At 43.8% G+C, this 26,042-nt stretch overlaps 1 protein-coding gene across 4 annotated transcripts in view; it reads right to left on the reverse strand.

The window, feature by feature from the left end:
• The window catches only part of LOC132391118 (CRACD-like protein), a 205,193-nt gene extending 187,579 nt beyond the window's left edge, over positions 1-17,614 (reverse strand). For 3 of the 4 annotated variants that reach the window (XM_059963918.1, XM_059963910.1, XM_059963913.1), the window contains exon 1: positions 17,140-17,614. The gene's annotated coding sequence lies outside the window, so the exon portion shown is untranslated. The remainder of the gene's footprint in view (positions 1-17,139) is intronic. The other variant, XM_059963912.1, reaches the window with a different exon arrangement.
• Between the last annotated feature and the right edge of the window lie 8,428 nt (positions 17,615-26,042).

Genomic DNA, 26,042 nt, shown 5'->3' on the forward strand with positions numbered 1-26,042 from the left:
TGGTGATATTAAACCTGACTTTGATTCTGATTCTGAAATAGGAAGGCATTTGCTCACACAAAAGATAAGGGAGCTTTAAAATTCTCTGTTGAAGAACACAGTGGAAGGTCAGTCACTGGGTATATTTAAAAAAAAGGGAAAGACTGATAGATATTTTAGCTGTTAAGGAAATCAAGGGACATAGGTTAGTGCAGGAGAAGATAACTAGTTAAAAGTTCAGCCATGGTTTTATTGAATGGGGGAGCAGATACAAGACACCAAATGCACTTCTCTGGGTTCTATTTATGGTATTGCTTTAATGCAAATTACTTGCAGACATATTTGATTTGTATGTGAAATAAAATAGTGACCCACCACAAACAGACCCTTGATTTACATCCTAAGGCAGATTTATGGGCAAAGAAGGTTAATTGATGTATTGCTTCATCAAAGAATTACAGTCGGCCCTCTTTATCCACGGGTTCCGCATATGCGGATTCAACGAACCGCGGATCGGGAAAACCCAGAAGTTCTCTCTCCAGCACTCATTGTTTGAGCATGTACAGACTATTTTTTCTTGTCATTATTCCCTAAACAATACAGTATAACAACAATTTACATAGCATTTACACTGTATTAGGTATTATAAGTAATCTAGAGATAATTTAAAAGTACAGGCAGTCCCAGGGTTATGAACGAGTTCCGTTCCTGAATCCATCTTTAAGTCGGATTTGAAGTCGGAACAGGTACATCCGGTATTATTTAGTGTCAGTTAGTCAAACATTTGTCTTAGTATATAGTATATATTTTACCTTTCTATGGATATATAACACTTAAGAAACATATGTACTTCAATAACTAAATCACTGTGTTGCTTAGTAATAATTGCAGCTTTCATTGGGGCAGGGCCTTTCACATGCTCCATGAAAATTGTTCCGATCGCAGACCGACTGTAGCCTAACGCTTTTCCAATGACGGATGGTGTTTCACCTCTTTCCGATCGCTTTATTACTTCCACTTTATTTTCCAATCGTGACCGTTATTATTTTCATGAACAGAAACACCGCGGATTCAGAGCTGCGCCAGGTCCTAAAGTCCACCACACAGACAGGTTAAAAAGGGGACTTGAGCATCCGCGTTTTTTGGTATCCGCTGGGGGTCCTGGAACCAATCCCCCACGGATAAGGAGGGCCGACTGTACAGTCAGCCAGAGGTGGGCTGAAGCATCCCCATTTTTGAACTGACATTTGCTATGCGCAGGCAAGGAATGAAACCTCTTCCCCAGCTACCTCTATCCTCCACATTACCCCAAATATTATCAGTGTTACTAAACTCCTGAAGCAATAACACCATGAATCAGCTCTGCTTTCTCAATCCCCATACCTTAAGCAAAGAGCATTTGCTGATGACACCTACCAAATATTAACAATGCTAAGTATTTTCTTCCTTTTGTAAGATCCTGGCTTTCATCTGATTTTTAATACTTTCTTGGGAGAAGGACTTTGTTTAAACATTCATTATTCACCAGTTTTCTGCTGTTCAATGCTGCTTAGAGAAAGATAATTCATTGGTCAATAAAGCATTGTATTTGCATTGTTTATCATTTGTCAAACTTAAGTCCTATTACTTTCACTTAAAGCAAATGTTGAGACAAAGTTCAACACATTACTAAATCATGCATTTAGCATTATTGACTAAAGGACAATTTTTTAGGTGATTATCTTTACGCAACTTGATAAAATTTCATTGAAAACTACAGTTCAATGCTTCAAATTGCTTGAGTGGCTTAATTACAAAAACTGTTAAAAGAATATGTCTCACATATGTCACAAAAAGGATCACACAAACCAGGAGATGTATGCCTGCTTCCAATGTGTCTAGACCAGTGATGGCCAACCTTTTACATTCCATATGTGAATTTTTAATGCACGAGTTCAGATGCGCCATACAACTCTTGTACCCCCATTCAATTCTTGTAAAAATGTTAATATACATATATTTAGCATTTTTACATGATATATTGATTTAATATATAACCATTACTTACCTTAATGAGACTTTTAACAAATATATTTTGTCTTCTTTTGATTTCTTCCTTTTTCTTAATCAAATATTCTTTTCGTAACTCAGACCCAAGCACTAGCTTCAGTTTTCCTACTATTTCAGTCTGATGTTGTGTTTTATAGTGTCTATTAAGATCATGTCTTCTGTTATGTGAGAAAGTGTTTTCACAAACAATGTACAACAGTTTTCCTGACGGACCCACTATAAATAAAAACTCATTTTCCCACTGTTCATTGAATTCACGCTTACTATCACTTTCTGCTTTTCTTTTGCTCACTTTCTTTTGCACTGTGATAGGTAACTGAATGTAAAATCAAGGCTTAATTTTCAAAAAAGTACAGAATTGCAAATGTTTACAAAGGATGAACAAAGCACAACTCTGTAGCGCATGAGTGTCAGTTGTGAACTGACAGGCAAAAACCTGTGACGCCTCAGGGTCAAACAAGTGTCAAACGTGTATTGAACAGTGATGGAACGACTGCAGAACAAAAGTCCTTCTTTCCTAATTTGACTCATTGAACATTTTTTAAAAATTGAAAACAGATTAATGTGAAAGAAGATAACACTCGCCAAAAGATATGCACAAAATAATAAATTTTTTAAGTTTTAGATTTACTCTCAGTAAAATCCATTTCTAGCTCTAAGCTACTTGAATTCCTGTTATAGATTTTTTTCTACAAATCGGTTTTCGGGTAATACTTTTTGCATTGAGTAGGCTTACTTTTTTATTATTATCACTGGGGTGCAATGCGCCACTTCTAATCATCCAATGTGCCATTTTTGGGGTGTGTGCCACAGGTTGGCCACCCCTGGTCTAGACAGTTCTATGCATTACTCTTGTTTGGACAGCTGGGACAATCCTTAGTTACTCATTCTAAGAATTGCCCAAATCTAGCTACCACATTCTTAGTTTATCTCATTCCATGCTCTGGAGTCACAGGTGAGAGCAAATGTCGAAATATGGACGGGCGGACGGACACACACGGACACACACCGTCTCTCCCCCCCCCCCCCCCACCCCCACCACCTCACCAGGACAGACAATTTGTGGAGGAAATGGAATGCTGATACTTTCGGTCAAGACCCTGCAATAGGATTGAGACCAGAGAGGAAAGACAGAGTATATAAAACTGAGAGGGTGAGGGGGAGGGGTGGGGCAGAGGCTGGTATGTGATAGATGAAACCAGATATAGAGTGGATGAGTCGGTTGGGGAGGAAGGGATAGGGACCCTGGGGTTGGGAAGGGAGTGTTGAGATGCATGCTAGTAAGAAATTGATGAATACATAAGTTTAAAAAACAGATGGAGCCTGGTGAGAGAGTGGAGGGGGAAGGCTAGGTCCAGAGGCCTTGGGGAGAGATGAATGAGGTGAACAAAGGGACCCAGGTTGGGCTGATACAAGTAGGAATTTAAAAAAAACACAAGAGGTGAGGGTTAACTGAAACCAAGATCCGCCAAAAGTGGAATTTCCTGGTGACTCACCATTTTAATTCCCATTCCATTGTTTTGGTCCACGACCTCCTCTTTTGCCATGATGAGCCCACACTCAGGATGGAGGAGCAACACCCCATTCTGACTAGGTCACCTCCAACATGATGGAATGAACATTGATTTCTCCTTCTGGTAACCTCCCCCCCCCCACTTCCCTCTTCTTATATTCCCTAATCTGGCCTCTTACCTCTTCTCAGTTGCCTCTCACCTCCCACCGGTCCTCCTCCTCCTCCTTCCCTTCCTCCCATGGTCCACTCTCCTATCAGATTCCTTCTTCTCCAGCCCTTGACCTTTCCCACCCACCTGGCTTCAGCTGTCACCTCCCAGCTAGTCCTCTCCCTCTCCCCTCCTTGTTGTCCTGCTGCCTTCCTCCTTCCCTTCCAGTGCTGAGGACGGGTCTCGGCTAAAACGTCAACCATTTACTCATTTCCACAGATGCTGCCTGACCTGATGTGCTCCTCCACCAGCATTCTGTGCGTCATACCCTGCCCTTTCTCATTCAGAACCCATCTACCTTTTGGCCTTTATTTCAGAAAACATTAATGTCAGGTTTATTCCACTAGCACCTTTCTTAAGGAAGCACCATCTCCACCCACTGTCTCCCCTGCCATGTCTAGTTAGGACACTGGTCCTTATTTTGTTGCACCTGTGTACTTTGCTCCCTGTTCAGCTCATTGCACTAATCCTTTTTAAGGAGCAGCCGCATGACTATTTTTTTCATAACAGTTGTCACGTTTGTATCTTAGCAACCAGAATTATATATAATTGTCTGACCAGAGTAATAAATGTGTCTGTGATTAGGTCTGATTTAATTTCCACACTTTCTGCAGAACCATTCAACACTTGTGTCTTTATTTACTGCTGCTCTCAATGTTAAGTGATGACTCCAACATATTTCCACATCTCCTTAAATAATACCCTTTACTGGCTGTGAGCGTCACAGTGTGTACCCTATCTTTTACAAATTGGCAATACCTTTCTGCTGCTATTTTTCTTTCCCCACACATTTGCAGAACTCTCTCACTCACTGCAAGCGTGCTATCTTCTTCACTTGCTCTTCCTTCGGCCAATTTAAACTTCTTAAAATCTTAAATAACTTATAAACATTAAGATTAGCAGACCCTGCATCAAGCCCACTAGTTGCATTGGAAATCAGAAATTCCTTTGATAAGCCCTTCTTATTTTTTTGTCAGCTGTTTTATATTTTATGCAAGTTCAATTCTCACTCAAACATATACATGTTGAAACTTCGTTCCTTCAAAGCCAAGGAGCCAAATGCAGTATACAGTATTCAGTCACACATGGTTACGACAACACAGACAGTCACAAAATAATATTACCACAACTCCCTGAGTGGCATGGCCTGGAGTTTGGTCACCTACATATGGGAAAGGTGTAAATAAGGATGAAAAAAAAAACAGAGAAAATTTACAAGGATGTTGCCAATTCTAGAAGACCTGCATTATAAGGAGAGAATGAATAGGTTAGGACTGTATTCTTTAAAATGTAGAAGATTGAGAGGAAAGTTGATAGAGGTATACAAAATTATGAGGGACATAGATAGGGTAAATGCAAGCAGACTTTTTCTATTGAGGTTGGATGGGACTACAACCAGACGTCATAGGTTAAGAGTGAAAGTTGAAAAGTTTAAAGGGAACATGGAGAGGAAACTTCTTCACTCAGAGGTCGTGAGAGTGTAGGGTGAGCTGCCGGCACAAGTGGTGCATGCAAGCTTGATTTCAATGTTTAAGAGAAGTTTGGATAGGTACATGGATGCTAGGGGTACGGAGGGGTATGGAGGGCTATGGTCCCAGTGTCGGTTGTCGGCAGTTTAAATGGATCAGTACGGACTAGATAACCAAAGGAAATGTTTCTGTGCTGTAATTTTCTATTACCCTATCATTCTATGATGGTGCATGGGATGTCATTTTTTTTTTTAAGATTGACAGGTCATCTACCATCACGTAAAACTTTCCACAGACCACAAGAGTTGTCAGCTGCTCATTGAAAAGCTGCTTGGGAAGAATCTTCTCTTCTGGCCTGTTGATATTTCACCATATAACAATCACAGCATGGAAACAGGCCATCTCGGCCCTCCTAGTCCGTGCCGAACTCTTAATCTCACCTAGTCCCACCTACCCGCACTCAGCCCATAACACTCCACCCCTTTCCTGTCCATATACCTATCCAATTTTACCTTAAATGACACAACTGAACTGGCCTCTACTACTTCTACAGGAAGCTCATTCCACACAGCTATCACTTTCTGAGTAAAGAAATACCCCCTTGTGTTTCCCTTAAACTTCTGCCCCCTAACTCTCAAATCATGTCCTCTCGTTTGAATCTCCCCTACTCTCAATGGAAACAGCCTATTCACGTCAACTCTATCTATCCCTCTCAAAATTTTAAATACCTCGATCAAATCCCCCCTCAACCTTCTACGCTCCAATGAATAGAGACCGAACTTGTTCAACCTTTCTCTGTAACTTAAGTGCTGAAACCCAGGGAACATCCTAGTAAATCGTCTCTGCACTCTCTCTAATTTATTGATATCTTTCCTATAATTCGGTGACCAGAACTGCACACAATATTCTAAATTTGGCCTTACCAATGCCTTGTACAATTTTAACATTACATCCCAACTTCTGTACTCAATGCTTTGATTTATAAAGGCCAGCATTCCAAAAGCCTTCTTCACCACCCTATCTACATGAGACTCCACCTTCAGGGAGTTATGCACTGTTATTCCTAGATTTCTCTGTTCCTCTGCATTCCTCAATGCCCTACCATTTACTCTGTATGTTCTATTTGGATTATTCCTGCCAAAATGTAGAACCTCACACTTCTCAGCATTAAACTCTATCTGCCAACGTTCAGCCCATTCTTCTAACCGGCATAAATCTCCCTGCAAGCTTTGAAAACCCACCTCATTATCCACAACACCTCCTGCCTTAGTATCATCGGCATACTTACTAATCCAATTTACCACCCCATCATCCAGATCATTTATGTATATTACAAACAACATTGGGCCCAAAACAGATCCCTGAGGCACCCCGCTAGTCACCGGCCTCCATCCCGATAAACGATTATCCACCACTACTCTCTGGCATCTCCCATCTAGCCACTGTTGAATCCATTTTATTACTCCAGCATTAATACCTAACGACTGAACCTTCTTAACTAACCTTCCATGTGGAACTTTGTGAAAGGCTTTGCTGAAGTCCATATAGACTACATCCACTGCCTTACCCTCGTCAACATTCCTCGTAACTTCTTCAAAAAATTCAATAAGGTTTGTCAAACATGACCTTCCACGCACAAATCCATACTGGCTACTCCTAATCAGATCCTGTCTATCCAGATAATTATTAATACTATCTCTAAGAATACTTTCCATTAATTTACCCACCACTGATGTCAAACTGACAGGTTTATAATTGCTAGGCTTACTTCTAGAACCCTTTTTAAACAATGGAACCACATGAGCAATATGCCAATCCTCCGGCACAATCCCCGTTTCTAATGACATCTTAAAGATCTCCGTCAGAGCTCCTGCTATCTCTACACAAACTTCCCTCAAGGTCCTGGGGAATATCCTGTCAGGACCCGGAGATTTATCCACTTTTAAATTTCTTAAAAGCGCCAGTACTTCCACCTCTTTAATTGTCATAGGTTCCATAACTTCCTTACTTGTTTCCCACACCTTACATTTGGTTTATGTTGTTTCCAAAGAAAACTATTGTCTTCGTACTGTGCTGTCACTCATTTACATTTCAACATCCTTTCTAAATACAGACATCATTTTCTGATTCCAATCAGCCAGTAACTTCCTCATGTTTTGTACAAATAATTCTTAATTCATAAGTACAAATAATTCTTACAAATGTAATTTCCAGTACGCAAGTATAAAGGAGAATCAAATAATTGTTACTCCAGATCTGATGCAGCATATAGAAAACACACTAAGGTACGACCATAAGATACAGAATTAGGCCATTTGGCCCATCGAGTCTGCTCTGCCATTTCATCATGGCTCATCCACTTTTCCTCTCAGCCCCAATTTCCTGCCTTCTCCTCATATCACCACATGCCCTGACCAATCAAGAATCTATCAAGCTCTGCCTTAAATATATATAAAGAATTGGCCTCCACGGCTGGCTGTGGCAAATAATTCCATAGATTCATCAATCTCTGGCTAAAGAAATTCCTCATCATCTCCGTTCTAAAAAGACTCCCCTCTATTCTGGGGCTGTGTTCTCTGGTCTTACTCTCCCACTGTAGGAACCATCCTCTCCACATGCACTCTATCAAAGCCTTTCACCGTTTGATAGGCTTCTGTGAGGTAATCCCTCATTCTTCTGAATTCTAGTGAATACAGGCCCAGAGCCAAACACTCTTCACATAACAAGTCATTTAATCCTGGAATCATTAATCATAAAGAATACAATGATAAAAGAACACACAATATAAATACACATGATAGCTTATATACATAGATTAATTATACGTATATAAAGTGACGCTAGGTAGATACAGGAGGTGACACTGATAGGAAATGATAATGTAACTCTGGTTGGCAGAGTGGAGATGCTGATCAGCCTTACTGCTTGGGGAAAGTATCTGTTTTTAAGTCAGATAGTCCTGGTGTGGATGCTACATTGCCTCCAAGTGGGAGGAACAGGCCAGGAGAGGGGCAGATAATATTCTTGTCCTTTTCTGGCACTAAGTAGCAACTTGCATTAAAAAAATTAGAAACATTATTTAAATAGCACATTAAATGTGGCAAAGTGTCCCAAGGAAGTTAAAACCAAGGGAATACCTAGTCCCAGGAAACAGAGTAAACAACAGAGATCACGATAGGTCCTGGTAATATGCTGGCAGAGCTGAAGTTCATCACAGACTAGATGGGCCAAAGGGCCTGCTTCTGTGCTGTAGAGTTCTATGACTAATTAATGATTTATGTTTTTGGTATAATACTCCAAAGATATTGTAACTTATGAAGTTTCTTCACCCCATAATGAACAATCCTTGGTGCTATGAAAGAGACAGAGAAATAGTCAGTAATTATGTTTCAAGAAGCTGTTAATAACAAGAAGCACCAACCTTCAACCCATTTCTACTGCAACCTATATTGATATTTTAAGAGCCTTCAGCTACCTTCAGTGAGATCATAAATGGTAACTAAAATCACAGGGGTGCAGCTGTGTCAACAAGATCATTATCCATTAGGTTGACGGTGGCACTGTGTTGACAAAGATGTGCTGAAACCATAGACCGCCAGCACTGCAGGTACTGTGGCTGCAGAAAATGTTCCCATTCGGCCAAAACAAAGCATCAAAGAACATGGTGGCCCTTCTGAAAACAGGTGAGGAGGACTCCTTTGGAAGAGGGTGACCTTGCTGTTGCTCACCTAGACCATGAGGCACAGGAGCAGTACTAGGTCATTTTACCCATCAAGTCTCTCTTGGCTGATTTATTATCCTGCTCAACCCCAATCTCCTGCCTTCTCCCTGTAATCACTGCACAAGGCTTCAAATCAGCTTAAGGTCACCTTGCTCTTCTCATGTCTCCCTTAGTCCACAGTCAAAGCAGAGAGTTCGAAAGGGCAGTTAAAAGGTCAGTTTTCCAGTGCAGGAATGATTGGAATTAGCCTTACTTGCCACTGGTACAATGAAACATTGAACCAGCAGTCAAATGTGTCATTTACATCAACGACTAACGCTGCTCAAGGATCATGCTGGGGGCAACCACTTCTAGCACCAACAGAGCATGCTCAAAATTCACTAACCTGAACCCTAGCTGTATGTCTTCGGAATCTGGGAGGAAATCAGAGCACCCAGAGCAAATCTGCGTGGTCACAGGCAGAACGTACAAACTCCTTACAGACAATGACAGGAGTTGAAAATGCAATCAGTGATCACTGGTGCTGTAAAGCGATGCATTAGTCATTATGCTTCCATGCCACCCATGAAGCAGAGAGTGATCCATCCAACAGCCTGTCACAATTCATCTGCCAGGAACAGAGTTAACTCATGTCTTCAAGCTCCATCAAACTAAAGTCACCAACAGCATTATCACCTGAGCACCACTATCTTTTCCTCACTTCCACCTGGATGGATAAAGCCACAACCACTTACATAAAAGAATAGAAATTTTGAAGATAAAGATAAGCTTCATTTGTCACACGTATATCAAAACACGCAGTGAAATGTGTCACTATGAGGATCGTGCTGGGCTGCCCACAAGTGCCACCATTCTTCCAACACCAACAGAGCATGCCCACAACTCACAACCCCCTACCACTACATCTTCAGAATGCTGACTACATTTTCCCTCAGGACTGCTTTCCCACGAATAAAACCGTGGCCCATCAGACTGTAACCTCAATTCCACACGTCTGACTACCCATGGTGAACCTTCCCCCTGCCGATTTCCAAGAATCCACCTCAAAAAGAGGAATATTCTGCCTCCAGCACACTTTGAGGAAGAGAGTTCCAAAGATTTTCAACTCACTGTGAGGGAAAATTTCACCTCATCGCTGCCCTGAATCAGCAACCCCTTGATTTTAAACTATGTCTAGTTTTAGACTCCCTATAAAGACATAGGCCACCCTATAAAGAACCTTCTGGATCTTGTATGTTTCATTTGCTGAGTCTCCTGTATAGAATCATAGAACGTGACAGCACAGAAACAGACCCTTCAGCCCATCTAGTCTGTGCCAAACTACTATTCTGCCTAGTCCGATTGACCTGTACCAGGATTACATTTACATCTCTATAAACCTGTACCAGCCAGAACTAAGCTAGATTTTTATTACCTTAGCTCAAGACCTAATTGCTAATAAAATTAAAAATCATCATTTCAGCTACTTGAAGCACTTTAGTTTGACAGAGGTTCTTGAGCTCTGGATCACAGCCAGAGATTTTACATTGAAAATAATTAGTAAAAGCTTTATAATTTAAGAATTTTTCATTTTGCACAATATTTGACCAGAATGCAACCCTCCTGGTAAATCAAGGAACATTAAGTGGCTACAGCAAAGCTGAGAAAGTAGAAAACTGTCGCAAAAAATCTAGATAAATTCAAACTGAGCTCAACTATTATTGCCCCTTTAGTCTCCTCTCATTCACCAACAAAGTTATCAAAGTGACATTTACTCACTAATAATCTGCTCACCATGCCTACTGGTTCGTAATCCTGGAATGCTCAAGTTAAAAGCATGATAAGAGTGCCTCACCACAGGAAGATTATTAAAGGGAAAACAAATCTGCTTTTAAAAAAACATGAACAGAAGTTGCTGAATCGTTCAACTCAAACCCAAAAAGCTGAAACTCACTGTCGGCTTGAATGTCTGAGTATTGATACCTCAGGGTCTGCGGTGATTCAAGAAGGCAGCTCATCACCATCTTCTCAAGGGCAACTAGGGATGGGCAATAAATGCTGGCTTACCTGGCAATGCCCACATCCCGCAAATGAATATATTTTAAAAACAACACCTTGTCTGTGACTTCTTGCTGTGGAAATGGCAATGTTTTCCTTTAAAATGAAGGTATTGTGGCTTAATTTAAAGGAGTTGGGAAGTATGGGAGGAAGATGTCACAGGTAAGAGTTTTCTTTACACAGAGAGTGGTGGCTGTATGGAATGTGCTGCCGTGACAGAGACAGATTCATTATGGATTCCCAAGCTTTCTTATGCCATCGACCAATACTGTTAAGCAATAAGTCCATGGATGCCAGGTTGGGAACCCCTGCATTAGGGGCATTCAAGAAACTCTTAGATAGGCATATGGATGAAAGAAATGTGGTGTGCTGTATAGGGCAGAAGGGTTAGATGGTTAAAAAGTCGTCACAACATCATGAACCAAAGGACCTGTACTATGGACTGGACTGCTTGATTTTCTAAATATTATAGTTTATAGTGTTTGATTTACCCCATATACCACCTAAACTGATAAATACCACAGGAGATACATCACGGCCACAGTAATGTCAATGGACAGAATCCCACAGGAAAAGAAATTGTGTTAATTCCATGACATTGTTATAATGGAACCACCACCTTTAAAGACTGAGGTCATGTTTTTCCTTTAGTGTTCCAGTTCTACTGTGCTAATTGAACAGTAGATAAAACAACAAACAAAAATCCATGTCCCTAATTGGCTGATACAATTCCAATGAAACTGCCTTACCCATTGTCAATGCTCATGTCTGCATTTGTATCTTCATTTTGTTGTCAAATTCTCCCAATTATTTGCTCCATCGCAGTCAAGTGTCCTTTCAGTGCTACAAGCTTTTTTGACTGACTTCAGTGCTGATTTCTGGTGCTGTCTGTGTGCACATTATCCTTATGACTGTGCAGGTTGCTTTCCCTCCATATCCAACTGGTGGGTTAATTCACCACTTACTTGCTCTTGGTGTGTGAGTGAGTGTTAGATTCTTGGGGGAGTTGATGGGAATGTGGGGAGAGCAAAATGAGATTGCTATAAATGGGTACTTGATGGCCAACACAGACTTACCATCCAAAGGACCTATTTCCAACCTATATGATAGTATTTAAAAGAAATCTTGTTTCTTAAAGTCAATTCAGCTTATAAAACATTGAAAGGCCTATATAGAGTGAACTCAGAGAGGACAGCACGGGGATCTCGGGCCAGGAGACACAGCCTCAGCATAGAAAGACATCTCTTTAGAACAGAGATGGAAAGGAATTTCTTTAGCCAGAGGGTGGAAAATCTGTGGAATTCGTTGCCACAGACAGCTATGGAAGTCAAGTTATTAAGGATATTTAAAGTGGAGGTTGATAGGTTCTTGATTGGTAAAGATGTCAAAGATTATGGGTAGAAGGTAGAAAAATGTGTTTGAGAGGGAAAATAAAATCAACCATGAAGGAATGAGAGAGCAGGCTCGATGTGCCAAATGGCCTAATTTGTTCCTATGTCTTCAATTAAGATTTTTGGAACTAGGCAATCAATCGTATTGCTCCAGTTTAAATTAGTTAAATAACATTATTGGAAAAGGAAGTTCTCATTTGAGGACTGATGACTACAGGTGGGATGAGATGTGAGGGAGTGTTTGAGGTATGATTTTAATCTCTGGGGTTTGGTATATATTCTGCTTTCAAATGGGCATTTTCAAATTAGAGTCTGAATGAGCATTTTATCCATGCAGCAACATCTCTCAAAGAGGTACTAACACGATAAACTAAAGCATGAAATGGGGTAAAACGCCTTAACTGAACAGTACAGAAACTCTGTATTGATATTGATACACTAGTACTACTCATTTAAGATGTCAGGCTTAAAGTTTACATATATCCTTACCCGAGTTGGCCTCTTTCTGATTCCAGGCACAACGATATGGTTGACACTCATCTGTCCTACAAAATGGTCTGGCAAACCATTTACTTCAAGAGATAACAAGGGACAGACATGAAATGTTGGCTTTGCCAGTAACAGCCACATGCTACAAGTGAATAACTTCGGGGAGAGACTGGAGGCCATGATAGATTGGAATGGTTAATTATAGGAAGTTAATCCCTTGATGCACCATCAATAACTCACACTGAGACGTAGGCGAGATATCGGCTTTTATTGACTGGAAGAAGGAACCAGGAGTGAGTGTCTATCATACAAGGTCCTGGAGACTGAGGCCGATCTTCAGGCCGCAGGTCTCCTTTATACAGGGGCCTGTGGGAGGAGCCACAGGAGCAGTCAGCAGGGGCGTGTCCCGACAGGCACATAGTTCACCACATCCCTGCATCTGCACTTAACTAGAATATGTCTGAGATTGACGCAGACTGCCTCAGAAACCACGTCCCATCCTTCACTGCATAGGAAAATGTACCTTTTTTCTACCAAAGTCAATTGGCTCAAAAGTTATGTAAGCCTTCATTGTGGAACTTCACCTTCCTTAGAGAGCTGATGTTGACTGAGCTGTTAAAGCAGTCTAGATACCGATGACATAAACGGCAAGGTGTCATCGGGGATTTTGCACGTGCCACACACAACAAATCACCCTGGATTCCCAGGATGTGGCCTTCTGCTCTTTTCTATAAACAACAACAGGAAAACGCAAACTGCTGGCTGCTCTGAATGCCAGTTCTATGTTTAGTGACAGTGAGCCTAAGGATTACTAAACTTAGAATATAGCTGCTACTCCACGTAAGTTAAATATTTACTGTGGTCATTTAGTAATAAAGCTCACAGGCCAAGAACATGTATGTAGTGAAAGCAGAGCACTTGGGTACAATTTTCCTCCTGCATGATCTTTTTATGACTTCTATGGATTCATTGCTGATAAATATTACCAATTAATAAATACTAAGCCTATATACTTGTTTTAAAAGTTGCAAAAGAAAAACTTCAGAAAAGAACTTTTTGCACTTTAGTGCAAAATAATGTAATCTCATTTTTATATCTCATTCAGCCCATCATAATGCCAGCTCTCATAGCAATCCATTTTCCCACTTACTTCCCCGAAACCCAGGGGTTCCCAACCTGGGGTCCACAGACCCCTCAGTTAATGGTAGGGATCCATGGCATAAAAAAGGTTGGGAACCCCCGCTGTAACTTATTCTCTCCTCCAGTTCTTCTACCACCATCTTCACTAGGAATAATGCAGTGGCCAATTAACCCACCAATCAGCATGACTCTGCGATGTGGGAAGAAACTAGACCTCTTACGGGAGACCCACAGAGCTGCAAAGAGAATGCATAAACTGCACACAACCAGCACTGGAGATTGGGACTGAACATGGGTCACAGGAGAGTGGCCTTTAAAGTTGAGTTCGGACAGTAGACGTTCACTCTGATTTTAATATCAGAGCATTGAAAGATTAGGAACATTTCTTCAATTATGAGGGACATAGGTAAGGCAAATGTAAGCAGGCATGTTTCCACAGAGGTCGAGTGAGATTAGAACTACAGGTCACAGGTTAAAGGTGAAAGGTGAAATGTTTATGGGGAACATCTTCACTCAGAGGGTGGTGATAGTTTGTAATGAGCTGCCAGTGGAAGTGGTGGATGCAGGTTTGATTTCAGCAGAAGCTGAAATTTAGATAGGTACATGGTTGGGAGAGGTATGGTCTGGGTGAAGGTCGATGTGGCTAGGCAGATTAATAATTTGATATGGACTAGATGGGCCAAGGGGCCTGTTTCTGTGCTCTATGACTCTGATCTTGCTCACAAGAGATGCTGCACAAGTTGGAGACCCAGAGCAGTACACACAACATGCTGACCCGCTGAGCTCCTCCTAGTTCTTCACTTCAGAAGTGTGACGATCCACATGGGTCTGCCAGCATGCATGCTGCCACCTGTTCCTGCATGGAGGCTGTGGCCCACCCCTCCATTCACAGAACAGTGCTCCTGGAGCCCCACAGTGCCTGCCAATTCTCCAGATCATGGGGATACAAAATCTGCTCAATGAATTGAGGCCTGATTACAAGCACGTGCAAAGATTCAGTTAAGTTTAAACGTTCATTAACTTTCTATCTGTGCTTTTTGTTCTTTTTAAAAACAATTAACTCATTAAAAAAAATGGATGGCTTTGTGATGCACGATAAGTAGAGTTACTCATAAATATAAAATATGAGACTGCGCATGCCGGAAATCCAGAGCAACACACACACACAATACTGGAGGATTCCAGCAAGTCAGGCAGCATCTAGGGGAAAAAAGCAGCTGATGTTTCAGGCTGTTTAGGACTGCTGAAGGGTTTCGGCTCAAGAGGACAAAAACATCAAAGCAAGGAGGTAATGCTGAAGCTTTACAAGGCATTGACCAGTACTTGGAGTACTGAGAGCAAAGCTGGGCCTCTTACCTAAGAAAGGATGCACTGCCATTGGACCTGGAGGTTCTCCAGGGTGATTCCGGGAATGAAAGAATTAATATACGAGTCGCTGGAGTTTAGAAGACTAAGGGGGAGAATGTCAATGAACCCTACCAAATCTAGAAAAGCCAAGATAGAGTGGATGTGGGGAGGATGTTCCCTATAGTGGGGAATCTAGAACAAGGAATGGCCTCAGAATACAAGGACATCCCTTTACAACAGCAACAAGGAGGAATTTCTTCAGATTGAAGGTGGTTCAGCAGTGGAATTCATTGCCACAGAAGGCTGTGGAGGCCATCATTGGGTATATTTAAAGTGGAGTTTGATAAGTTCTTGATTAGTCAGGGTGTCAAAAGTTACAGGGAGAAGGCAGGAAAATGGGATTTAGAGGGATTAAAAAAATCAGCCATGATGGAATGGCAGAGCAGATTCCATGTGCCAAATGGCCTATATTTACACCGGTGTCATCACTTGAGTTCCTCTGGGGGGGGGGGGGGTGTTGCAGTGGCAATGCTCCCTCACAGAACCAGAGACCTCGTTCAATCCTGACCTTGGGTGCTGTCTGTGTGGAGTTAGCACAATCTCCCTGGAACTGTGGGGGCTTCCTTCGAGTGCTCCAGTTTCCTCCCACATAACTATTCATTCCGGCTGGCAAGGCCATTGACTTGGGAGGTAACTTGCCCTTGGCGTGTAGGAGAGTTGATGGGAATATGAAGAATAGAAATGGGATTAGTCTAGTATTTGTGTAAGTGAGTGTCTGATGATCAGGTAAGGGCCTGTCTCCATACTGTCTGATTGTGTAAAAAAAAACTTTCCCCAAATTGCTTCTGAGTCATTTTCAATTTTCATAGATACATTCACACTCAACTTCAAAGGCAAGCTGACAGCAGTGAGCCTGGGGGCAGAGCCACACCAGCCTTGGAAGATTCAGGCATTCTCCTACACACCAGGGGCAATTCACAGTGGCCAATGATCCTCCCAACCTGGGCAAATTGTCACGCGGGAGGAAACCCTCACAGTTAAAAGGAGAACAGGCTAACTCCACACAGTCAGTCCCAGAGGGAAGCAGCTAATTGCAGCACACACAAAATGCCAAGGAACTCAGCAGGTCAGGCAACATCTATGAAGGGAAAAAGGCAATCAATGTTTAAGACTGATGAAGGGTCTTAGTCTGAAACTTAAAATGTTCATTCCTCTCTATAGTCGCTGCCTGACTTGCTGAATTCCTGTGTGTGTTCGCTTTGCTGATTTGAGACCCTGCCCCGTCCTGCTCTTTGGTGAATTGGGAGTTGGTCTCCCAACATTGAGACTACGCCCAGGAAGGTACCGTTGCTCTTTAGAAATCGGCATCCTTTTGCAATACATTATAAATGACTACAAAAGCACTTCATTAACTGTAATGCGTCTTGGAACGTCACGCGTCCACAACACAACCAACGCCCTCTGATAAACCGTACCGGCGCTTTGTACAACAAAGTCAGCTTTGGGTGACTGAACCCCTCCGGTGATCCAGTCATCGAGACCCGGGTAGCTACAGCCTATGCATCAGCGATCCTACGACACGGAAAGAATAATACATCTTTCCTTGACGACCTCAGCGAGGAAAGTTTAACACGCACCCCACATCATTGCAAACACTAGAGGTTAGCGGACCGAGAAAACTCAAGAATTATCTACATCTCATTAAATGCTCGTTTGCCAAGAGAAACGGAGCGAGTTATGTGTTCTACCCCTCCGCACTCGACTAACTCTACTGAACAACATCAGAGACCTTGTACCTTGGAAAGAATTTGCTCGCGTCTTGATTAACTTCTGAACAGACAGAACTTCTGAGGCGGACGACTGACCTGCGCCGTTACTTCTCCTTGTAGACCCTTCCCTGCCGAGCGGTGTCCATTGGACTCGGACAATCACCGCACTCAGTTGTTCAACGACTCCGTTTGTGTCTGCACTTTACACCACGGAGGGCGGAGCCAGTGCTCGGGGTAGGCCCTCCTACACCGGAGTCGCCGGCAGCTCGTCTCACCTGTGCGGGGAGGTGTGCAGCCAGCAAGAAAATTGTTAAAGTCAGCATTAGAGATGGCTGTTTCTCATTTTAGAACACCTGGTCGTTTCCGCTCGGCACTATTTTTAATCTATTTAATATATATTTACTACAATTGATTTACTTATTTCTTCTCCTTCTATATTACCATGTATTGTACTGTGCTGCTGCTAAGTTAACAAATTTCACGACACATGCCGGTGATAATAAACCCGATTCTGATTCGGAGCTGATTCTGATAATTAAGAATTTCTCGAGTTTAATCTGACTCCAAATATCTTAAAGGAAAAGCCCGTTGTATATTGCTCATTCGGTGCTCCCGCCGAGAATGTCCGAGTATTCTTCGGAAAAATAGGGATTATAAATGACATGCGAGGGGTTTGCCGAACGGGACGCAGGTAATTGGGAAACAGTGTTATTGTGTACAGAATTGTTAGATAGTGCCCGGAACGTCAAGTGGTGCAACTGATCCCTCTAACATCAAGTCTAACAGGAGGCGGATCAAATGCCTGCAACTAACATGACTTCACTGTGGAAGCAGTCTGACAGAGATGTCAACCAAATTCTGGAGACAACCGCGAAGGGAGCGGTCGATAGGAAGCTACAAGCCACCACGACAATCATGGTCAGCATCGCAGCTGAACGGTTCGGAGAAGAGGAGAAAGGCTCCCCCTTACTCGAAGAACCAAGGAGCGTTGAGGATCCACGACATCAGGCAGGAGATGAAAGCGCTGAAGTCCCAGCACAAGGAGGCAGGAGAAGACGCGCGTCGGCTTGGCCCGGCTGATGTGCAAAGAAGATCTTCAAAGTGGGAAACTGGCCTGTTCGCAGGAAGGCACAGATCAACATCTGAAGAAGATTTGCAGTGATCCTGAAAGAGAGCGGGAGGTGGGAGAGTGCAACACCCTGACAGACCCCCCCCCTCTGTGGTGAACTATGTGCCTGTCGGGACATGCCCCCTGCTGACTGCTCCTGTGGCTCCTCCCACATGCCCCTGTATAAAGGCGATCGAGGTCTGATCCTCTGCCTCAGTCTCCAGGACATAGTATGATAGACACTCACTGCTGGTTCCTTCTTCCAGTCAATAAAAGCCGATATCTCGCCTTACGTCTCAGAGTGAGTTATTGATGGTGCATCACCCCCGCCCCACCCCGAACCGGATGTGCAGTTCGACCTGTCGGAGTTGCCGCTATAGGAAGGCAGAGAGGTCGTCCGCAAAGCAGGGGCAAGCTCGGCTCCTGGACCAAGCAGCACCTTGTACAAAGTGTGCAAGAACTGCCCCAAGCTCCTGCTGCGTCTGTGGAAGATCCTGCAGATCTTCTGGAGAAAGGGGAAGACCCCAGAACAGTGGAGAGTGGCTGAAGGGGTATGGATCCCGAAGGAGGAAAACGCCACTCAGCTGGACCAATTCCGTATCATCTCCCTGCTGTGTGTCGAGGCAAAGATCTTCTTCAGCCCCGTTTCCAATCGGCTGTGCGCCTACCTAGCAAAGAACACGTGTATCGATACATCAGTCCAGAAGGGGGGCATTTCAGGGATGCCGGGCTGTCTGGAGCACACCAGTGTGGTGACACAGCTTATCAGGGAGGCCAGAGAGACAAGGGCAACCTGTCAGTGTTGTGGCTTGACCTGGCAAATGCATATGGCTCCATTCCGCACAAGCTGGTGCAGCTCACACTGACCAAACATCCACGTCCCCAGCAGGATCAGAGACCTTATCGCTGATTATTACAGCAACGTCAGGATGAGGGTCTCTTCAGGAGCAATTACATCAGGCTAGCACAAGGTGGAGATTGGCATCATCACAGGGTGCACTATCTCAGTGACACTGTTCTCCCTAGCCATGAACATGCTAAGTCTGCTGAAACAGAGTGCAGAGGGCCCAGAATGAACTCCGCACAACAGCAACCACCCATCAGGGCATTCATGGACGGCCTCACAGTCACCACAGAATCAGCCCCAGGCTGCCGGTAGATTCTGCACGGGCTCGAAAAGCTGGTGGGGTGGGCCCGGATGTGTTTCAAACCAGCCAAATCAAGATCAATGATGCTGAGGAAAGGCAAGATGGAAAACGAGTTCCGGTTCAGCATCACAGGCACAACCATCACAGAAAAGCCAGTCAAGAGCTTAAGTAAGGTTTTTGACAGCTCTGTAAGGGACACGACATTCATTCAGGCAACCTACACCGAGTTGGATGGCTGGCTGAAATCCATGGACAAGTCTGGCCTACCTGGGAAGTTCAAAGCCTGGGTGTATCAGCATGGCATTCTTCCCAGAATCCTGTGCCCCCCCCCCCCATCTATGCAGTTGTGATCTCGACAGTAGAAACCTTAGAGAGGAGGGTCAGCAAGCACCTCAGGAGATGGCTGGGGCTGCCAGCATCGCACTCTATGGACACCACAACAAACTGCAACTGCTCTTCAAATCCTTGGAGGAGGAATTCAAGGTAACAAGAGCCAGAGAAGTGGTACAGTACAGGGACTCGAGTGATTTCGGAGGTGGCTAGAGCAGGGATCCAAGTGAGGACTGGCAGGAAGTGGAGGGCAGAGGATGCTGTTCAGGAAGCAGAGGAAAGTCTGTGTCACAGGAGGCTGGTGGGAGTGGTCACATGAGGCTGAGCTGGGCCTCATCCTTCCCAACTCCCCAAATGGACACCGTCAGAGGGAAGGAAAGGTGCCGCCTAGTTCAGGAGGAGGTGAGAGCAGCAGTGGAGGAGACGAGAACCTGCAAGGTGGTGGGAATGAAGCAACAGGGATTTTGGACAAGATGGGAGAATGCGGTTGAGAGGAAAGTGACCTGGGCTGAGCTTTGGAAAGCCGAGCCACACTGCATCCAATTTCTCATCCAGGCAGTGTATGATGTGCTTCCAAGCCCATCAAACCTGCACACATGGGGCAAAGCAGAGTCGTCAGCGTGTCCATTGTGTTCCAAGCGAGGAACCCTGGAGCACATCCTCAGCAGCTGCACAAGGGCACTTGGTGAGGGACGGTGCCGATGGAGGCATGATCAGGTCCTGAAGACCATCAGCGCAGAAGTGGAGTGGGTGAAGTGGTCCCAACCCTCCAAGCAGACCATTGCTTTTGTCAGAGCAGGGGAGCACCCAATACCCGACAAAAGAACATCGGCAGGTTTCCTGACCTCTGCAAGGGACTGGCAGCTGTTGGTGGACTTCGAAAGGCAGCTGAGGTTCCCCGTCCATATCGCAGCCACCACCCTGTGACCAGACATTGTCCTTGTGTCTGAGTCTACTAAGCAGGTGGTGATGCTGGAGCTGACAGTCCCATGGGAAGATCACTTGGAAGAGGCCTTTGAGAGGAAGCTATCTAAGTATGCAGGATTGGTCAGCAACTGCCAGCAGGCTGGATGGAGAGCGAGGTGTCTCCCAGTGGAAGTTGGTTGTAGGGGATTCGCAGCCCGTTCCTTAGCCAGAGAGAGCCTACAGCAATTTGAGCATCGAGGGAGAGAGGAAGAGGAGAGCCATCCGCAGTACCACGGATGTGGCAGAGAGGGCCTCAAGGTGGCTGTGGCTTAAGAGAGGGGAGCCATGGAGTCATGTGTAGCTAGCCATCTGGACACAAGCTGGGGTCTGATCAGCCCCGGCTGGGTCACCTGGAGAAGGGTGTATGATGTTGTAAGACCCGAAACACCCGATAATTCCAAGAAGATCACTGAAGATGAGTCCAGAGGCATCAGTAGATGTATGTGCACAGTTAGGGGAGATGAATTCACGAGATAAAAGGTCATTGCTTCAGTTATAGAGGACGATGATGTGACTACATCTGGACTGTTATGTACAGTACTAGCCTCTCAATTTGAAGGAGAATGCCAATGTGGTTCATAGACATTGTACAGGATTAATAGGCTTGAGGACCAGAACTATAGGGATAGGTCAGCCCTTTGTTCCCTGGAGCATAGGAGAATGAGAGGAGGTTTGATAGGTTTATACAAAATTATAAGGGGTATAAATAGGGTAAATGGAAGCAGGCTTTTTCCTCTTAAGTTGGGTGACACTAGAACTAGAGGTTATAGGTTAAGGGTGAAAGGTGAAATGTTTCAGGGGAACATGAGGGGGAACGTCTTCACTCAGAGGATGATGAGAGTGTCGAATGAGCTGCCGGTGATTGATGCAGGTAAGGATTTCAATACTTCAAAGAAATTTGGATAGGTACACAGATGGGAGGGGCATGGAGAGCTATGGTCCTGGTGCAGGTTGAATGGACTAGGCAGAGTGATAGTTCAGCATGGATTAGATGGGCCAAAATGCCTGTTTCTGTGCTGTAGTGGTCTATCATTCTATTCTATTCTAATAGCTGGAATGTATAGTTTGTATTGGCAGGTCAGATGTACCTGCTGGAGTTTAGACAAGCAAAAGACTGTGATTTTAGAAAACTGGAGCAGGAGCCTTTAAACTTGCCCTGCCATTCAATATGATTAATTGATCTACCTCAGCCTTCAGCTCTTCCCTGTGCCTAATCCTCAGTTCCCAGATGCTTCAAAAATCAGCAACCAACACTTGGAATACTCCCAAAGATCTAACCTCCCTAACTCTCTGAGATAGAGAATTTGAGAGATTTGCTACCCTCTTTGAGCAAAAACTTTTGCACGGCTACATCTTGAATGACTAACACAAGAAAATAAGAGCTTGAACTAGACAGACACATCCATCAAGCCTGCCTTGCCATACAGTGTGATCAAGGCCGATTCTCTGCTGTGCCTGCCCCTATAACACAACTCCTTGATCTTTCAAATATTTATCCATCACCACCTTAATGTGTTAAATATATCTAATGATCTGGTCTCCACCATCCTTGGAGGCAGTGAATTCTGGGCTATCGCCTTATTAGAAACAATTTCCACACATCCCAGTTTTCAATGACCGGTGGCTTATTTTTTACGTATAGACACACAACATAGAATATTACAGCACAGTACAGGCCTTTTGACACATAACATTGCGTCAATCTTTGAACTTGCTCTAAGATAAACCATACGTTACCCTCCATTTTCTATTATCTATATGCCTACCTACAACTTTATTCGATGCCCCAAAATGTCCCGTTGTTTGAGACTCTCACACTAGTGAAAGCATCTCAACATTGATGCTGCCCAGTCCCTTTTAGGACCTTGCTGGAAGATCTCAGTAGGTCCAGCGCTCTCTGTGGAGGCAAAGAGATGGTTGACATTTCAGACCATGACCTTGCATCAGGACTCAGAGTGTGTCGAGGGAAGATGGCTATCAGAAAGAGGTGGGGAGGGACAGTGCGATGGTAGTTGGCAGTTGATAGGTGGAACCAGGTGACATAGGGGATAATGGATAGATGGAACCAGGTGAGGCAGAGGGAGGTTAGAGACAAAGTGATGAGTGATAGATGGAAACAGATATGGAATAAAAAATAGACAGATAGATCCAGATGGTGGGGTGGGGGGGGGGGGCGGGTGGCGTGGAACGTAGAGACAAAGGTTGGAAGGTGATAAGTGGATTCAAATTCTCCACTACCAGTCTGAGGTCATACATAAACTAGAAGGTTTTCAGCATCCATCTGACTTGAAGGGCAATGGATGTGCGCAATGGATCGAGCCTGGGTGCAGGTAGGAGATCCTGGGATGCCCAATCATCAAGATCCCCCTCTCAGCATCACCGGTGTAGTCCAAAGGAAAGTGAAACAATACGTTAGGCATCAGATTGACTGCAAGAGCTGACAAAAGGATGTTCAGTTACGTCCAGCCACCTTAGGGGGCTCCACTCTAGACATTCTGTCTGAGTTTACTCCCGTAGCCTTCGTCTCTCCCTAGGCTGCGCACAAGGCAGTGGGGCTATTTACCCATAGCTGGGGATCTGGCTCATGGGCGCCAGGGCGTGTCCACACACTAGTGAGCCTGCATGCTACGTGTGCAGGAGTCAGACCTCCTCCCCAATCTCTGTAGTTCAGCCTGAGTCGGAAAGAAGCAGTTTCCATGTGTCATCAGTGAGGAGGCACTACATGAGGCTTGCTACTGGAGAGGCTATGTACTGGCAGGGAAAGACTTACACATTCAGCTCTCCTTTTCACAAGACTGCTAGCCAGTGGTAGAAGCAGAAAGCGAGAGTGATAAACACTACCTACTACACTACTACAAGACAGTACTTTGTATTCCATCGGGGTAGCCTACAGCCCAATTGTATGAAATCCTATTATATCATATATATACATAGTATGAAGCCCACACCTCCAGTCTCCAGCTAGTTCCACCTGCCCGTTATTCCCCATTTCCCCGTACCACCCATCACCAACCAGCCTCCGTCTCTAAATACCCCTTCCCCCTCCTGGCTCTATCTGCCTATCACCCCTCCTCACCTGCCACATAACAGCCCCTCCCCCTCACTTCTTTATACTGGCTACCTTCCCTCTGTTCCCTCTATCAAGACACAGGGTCACAACCTGAAATATGGTCCATTCGTTTGCCCCCAAGGATGCTGCTTGGTCTTTTGAGTTCCTCCAGCAGTTGCTCTAATTTTTGCTCCAGATTCCAGCATCTGTGGTTTCTTGCGTTTCTCTTTTGTTTTGAATAATTCTCCTAAGCTCATGAAGTACAAATCCAAACTGTTTGTACTTGTTCACCTGATCGTAAATCTCTGCCATCGCAGTGAATCTCTTTTGTACTGCTTCCAATATCACTTTTTTCGGTGAGGTGACAAAATCTGGGCACAGTTATCCAGGTGTGGCCTCATCCACACCCTATACAACTACTAAAACTGCTCTACACTCCAAATCCTTCCTATTAAAGGTCAACATGTTGTTTGCCTTCTTAACTACTTGTTGGACCTGCCTACTAACTTCTTGTGATTCATGCACTAAGAATATCCCGATCCTTCTGAACTTGTACTCTCTCCCCGTTTGGATAATAATCTGCATGACCTCATTCAATTCCATTTGCCAGGTTTTCACCCATTGTCCTCATCATAAAGTGTCCTTCTAACCATTTCCATATTATCAGCAAACTTGGAAACTTTCTGTTCCCTCCTCCGGGTAATTAATATAAGCAGTAAACAACTAAGGGCCAAGGGTCAAGCCTTGGGTAATCTATTACTTCAGCTTGTAAAGAATCCATTCATACCAACTTTTTGTTTTCTGTGCACCAACCTGTTCTCAATCCAATTCCTTAACTTGAAACATCTCCTCATTTGAAATTTTCTCCTTAAATTAAAAAAAAACAATATCTATCCTGTTTCCCTCAATTTCAATCATTTACTTCTGATTCAAAGAACACAAACCCAATCTGCTTAGCTTCTCTTGATATGACATACAAGATCCCGAGGGATTTTGTTGGGGTGGATATGGAGAAGAAGTTTCATCTTGCGGAAAAAATTTAGCACTGGGGGTTGTTAAGAATAAGGTGAAATACACTAGATACTGGAGCATCTCAAAGGTTCAGGTAGCTTCTATGGAGGGAAACAGTCAACATTTCAGATCAAGACCCTTCATCTGGGCTCCACTTTCATCTGTAGATACTGCCTGGCCTGCTGAGTCCATCAGCATCTTCTGTGCTGCTCCAGATTCTAGTACCTGCAGTCTCTGTGTCTCTGCTTTGAAAATCAAGTGTTGCCCATTGAAGACTGAGATGAAGAGAAGCTCTTACTCACAGTGCTCATGAGTCTTTGGATTTCTCTTCCTCAAAGAATGGTGGAAGCAAAGTTCATGGAGTCTTTTTAAAGCAAAGGCAAGGACTCTTGGTAAGCGAATGGTGTAAAATTATCACTGATTGACAAGAATGCACATTTCAGTTGACAAACTGAAAGTCAATTTTATATATGCAAGGTCATGTATGTAGAAATGCAAACTTACGGCAGAATCCCAGGCACAGAACACCATAAGTAGCATTGACATAAAAACACAGATCATGTGTTATTTTTACAAGTAAAAAAACACATTAGAACAAAAGAAGTCAATTTTAGAGCAAAGTGAACGGTGTCATCAGTTGGTTCTACTAAACTGTAAAGGTGATTAGGGTTTTGCTGGTCAGTTCAAGAACTGAACGGATAAAGGGAAATAGATGTTCGTGAACCCAGGTCTGCTAATGAGGATATCTATTCAGTTGTAGGAGGTACAGAGGCCTAGATCTTGGAGTTTGATGATGAGTTTGGGTGGGATGATTGTGTTAAATGCTAAGCTTTAATCAATGAACAGTAGCCGGACTTACAGTACATACAAGTTCCTGTTGTCCAGGTGTTCCAGAGCAGAGTGAAGAGCTGGAGAAATCACATCTGCTGTTGATCTGTTGTGACAGTAGACAAAATGGAGCAGATACAATGAGATCAGACATGACACTGTTCTTAAATCCTACATTCATGCGTCTTCCATGATGATTTGACCAGAATGTTATGGGTGAAAAATGAGTGGCTTTCAGACAGGATGCCTCCCCAGCATCCATGACACGTTCAAGAGGTGATGCTTCAGAAAGGCAGCATCCATCATTAAGGACCCCAAACACTCAGGACATGCCCTGTTCTCATTGCTTCAAGTGGACAATGATCCCATGAATATTACCTCAGTATTTTCCCTCTCTTTTTTTGCACTACTTATTTAATATAATTTTACTTTTTATGTATACTTACCATAAGAAGAAGAAAGCCTTTAGCTCTGGGTGGAGTCACCGGGA

This window comes from Hypanus sabinus, chromosome 3 (assembly GCF_030144855.1).
Source record: "Hypanus sabinus isolate sHypSab1 chromosome 3, sHypSab1.hap1, whole genome shotgun sequence".
Classification (NCBI taxonomy): Eukaryota; Metazoa; Chordata; class Chondrichthyes; order Myliobatiformes; family Dasyatidae; genus Hypanus; species Hypanus sabinus.